The 3,616-nt window shown below is 26.0% G+C and overlaps 1 long non-coding RNA gene across 2 annotated transcripts; it reads left to right on the forward strand.

Moving 5' to 3' along the window:
- Positions 1-434: 434 nt before the first annotated feature.
- On the forward strand, positions 435-2,621 carry LOC136090203 (uncharacterized). Of its 2 annotated transcripts, none has more exons than XR_010643252.1 (5): positions 435-584; positions 777-894; positions 1,303-1,410; positions 2,207-2,308; positions 2,488-2,621. It is a non-coding gene; the product is annotated as an uncharacterized LOC136090203 (long non-coding RNA). The 2 variants fall into 2 exon arrangements; XR_010643253.1 differs by having other exon boundaries at positions 446-584; positions 777-881.
- The last annotated feature ends 995 nt before the right edge of the window (positions 2,622-3,616 follow it).

Raw genomic sequence — 3,616 nt, forward strand, 5'->3', positions numbered from 1 at the left:
CCTAATTAATATATCTTTTCTTTATTATTCATGTTTTGACTATGTATGGGCACTTACGCTTTTATAAGTAATCTATTATCTAATTAGTTTAATTATTTGAATAAAAATAAAGTACTTTTATTTAATATTATCTTATTAATATAAAATGTTCAGTAAAATTATGTGTGTGCTTATGTAATGATAATAATGTTGTTGTAGAAATAACATATAGGTAACATGTTTTTATAGAAATAATATATTTTTATATAATAACATTTATAAAAATATAAATGTTTTTTTAGTAACTTTAATATTTTTACAAATTTTATGAAATCAATAACATTTACATTTTTATAAATATAAACAATTAATAAAATATAAATGCTATTATTTAAAAGTTATAAAATTAAATCTTGCTTCCTGAGATTTTTACTAACTTCAAGTTAAGTTTAAAAAAAAACTTAATTTAAAAAATCTTTTTTAAATATATTTTTTTCTTGCAGCTAATTAGAAAATGACAGAGCATAAATTCTGTGTTGCAGTTGAGAAAGAAGGGCGAAACACTGTTTAAGACATCGTTCCATGTAGTTGGATTGACATTAAAAGTAAACATTAATTTTTCAAAGAAATCCTGTTAATTCAGTTCTATCAATGATAAAGTTGTGAACTAAGCCTTCTAAATCTTGGTTTTCTTTCCTATTAATTAAAATTAAGTGTTCTAATAGTTATTTAGAGTTTTTTTACAGTTTCTATTATTCATTTAGTTAGTTATAGAAATTGAATATTTTTAAATTTAGATTCATTTGAGGAATTAGTTGTAGAGCTAAAACTTGGAACTCCAAGTACAGATAAAGACAAAAAGCCATTTCTATTTTTAAGACATAAAAAAGAAAGCCCGAAATGTTGGTTTTCTTTGTAAGTTTTTAAATTTCTTTTAATTAAAAATTTTTTTATTATAAACTTGTTTTATTAAGGTACCTGTTTTGTAGTTACAGAGTTTAACGAGGGATGTAACCACAAATTTAAAGGAACATTATCCAAAAGTAAATGCCAAATATAAAATATTTAAATGTCAGTGTTTCGACAATGATATTGTCAGTTTCATATAACAATAAATTTAGGCTAATTGTTTTTTTTATTATTAGATAGTATTATGAAATTGAAGTGGATTTAATAACAAAGAAAAAGTGCAGTAATAAACAAAAAATTTACACATGAGAATACTTGTGGTGTTATTCAATTTCAAATTATTTTTGCACGTGTTACATATTATATTATGTTCTTTTTTTTACTTTAGGCAGTTCTTTTATTTTCTCTTTTTAGTTGATTAGTTAGTTAAATACCCCAGTATCGAACACTGCCATGGTGATAGAATACAACCAACACGTAATAATGTGGTCAATAATTAGAAAAAATTGGACTTTACTGTTGGTAAGTCTTAAATATTCACATCTATGATCAGTTGACAATATTGACATCTATGACATGACAGGACAATATTCACATGACATGACAATATTCACATCTATGATCAGAAAATTTTTTTCTTTTATAAATGTATATTTTTAACACACTCTTCATTAGATAAAAATCAATTTCTTTTTAGTTCATTTTTATCTCAGTGTATGTACCTCATATGATTTTTATTAAACTATGTGCCCAATATAAAATACTCACGAAATTTCATACAAACTGTTAACAGTCTGCATGAATTTCCTTGAGTATAATGATATAATATACAGAAGCCACTCCTATTTACGAATGGCCACTGGAAATCATAGAAATTTCATGGAATTTCTTTTGGTCATGTAATACTTCAATTTTTCAATTAAGTCATGTAAAATTGAACTTTTCACTATTTATTTTTACTGAAAATGATCACTAATCTTTTTCTGCCAGTGATAATTTTTAGGATATTTGTAAAAAAAAATAATTTGATACATTTGCGTGTCTAGTGTTAAACAAATATATGTGTTTGTTAATTTATAAAAAAATGTTGCTCTAAAATTGACATAAAATAGTTGCTTTTATTTTTTCAACGACTTAGAAAGAAATAATATTATTGCTGACATAATCAAATTCGAAAATGTAAGATTAAACCGGTTGAGTGAAAAAAATGTATTCGTACGTAAAGTAGTAATTCTAAAATCCTAATAATCCAAAATATTTTTTTTGATGACTCAAATACAACATATTATATATTTGTACTTGTATGCTTTCGTTTTAGTTCAAGACCAAGCTAAAATGCTAACATTTCTTCCTGTCACCAGTGGAATAGACACTATCTGTGAGAATGATATTGGTTACAATGAATAATACTTGGAATCAGGTTTCCTTTAACATACTTTTTAAGTATCTGATCAATATTATTGAATTTAGTTCAACTTTATAATGAATTTACTAATAAAGAGGAGAAAAAAAGTATATAGTGAAAAGTTCTCTAAAGAACTTTTCACTATATTTCTTACTTTTTTTATAGTTTTCGCTATATTTCTTACTTTTTTATAGTTACAGAAAATGCAAAATCACAATTATCAATGTCTAGTAGAAGGGGTGTGCAATTAAACAGTGAAAACAGCGAATACCCATTGGAGGCGGCCGAGTTTCAACGAAAAGTGATGTTGTCTTTGTTACATCAGTCACTGATTAGTTTTATTAGAAAAAAAATTCAGTCGATTAGCTGAAGTTTTAACTAAGAACGCGGACAACGATGACAGTAGTTTATTTAACAGAATTAACCACTTTAAAGATTTTATTCCTTTTGAAGCCAAATTGAAAGCAGACGTTGAACTTCAACGGAAACTAAAATTATCGTTTGATACTTTGGCTCTTTCAACGGACAATCAAAAGGAGCATATTGTATCTATCTTAGAATAGGATAAAGTCAATCTTATGTACGGCAATAATGTACCTGAAAAAAACTATTTTGACCACGTTGCATTAACAGAATTAGAAACTTTATTAATGTGCATGTTGAAGTCTTTGACACAAAAGTGGAAATCATTTTCAGAGACATACCTCAAAACAAAAACGAGCGAGTGTTAAAAGCAATGGCGTAAAAGAGTAGCACCTAAACAGCGGCATCGCCTTTGAAGACTTTAAAAAACTTTTATGTTATTAGTCTATACTGATTTTGTTTTTTAAGTCTGTAATGTTGATAAATTTTTTTACTCAATTTGTATGCATTGTTTTTGTCAGTTATATTTAAAAAGCAAAATTTACTTAAATTTGACAAATCAGTCGCATTACTATGAAACTCGTGTAATACAAAAAGTAATTTAGTCAATTAAAACAGCAATATATTATCGATAATATATATTATATATATTATGAGGTTTAAGTATAATACAAACCGCATTGCTATCACAGTTTTTACATTATTTCAAAAGTATATAGTGTAAATCAATTGAATAACAGTAATAAACCATTATCGTTCTTAATACTTTCTTTTCTCTCTTTTTGTATTCGAAAATTTTTAGCTTATGCTAGTTAACTCGGGAAAGTTGCGGATTTTTGCAGACAACTGAAATGTAAACAGAATTAAAATAAATGCTTCGTCGCGCATATGATTATTTGAGGCGAGAAATCTCGTATCGAACACGTGTTGCAAATGAAATACAACACGGACTAGAAACGA

Source organism: Hydra vulgaris, chromosome 13 (assembly GCF_038396675.1).
Source record: "Hydra vulgaris chromosome 13, alternate assembly HydraT2T_AEP".
Taxonomy (NCBI): Eukaryota; Metazoa; Cnidaria; class Hydrozoa; order Anthoathecata; family Hydridae; genus Hydra; species Hydra vulgaris.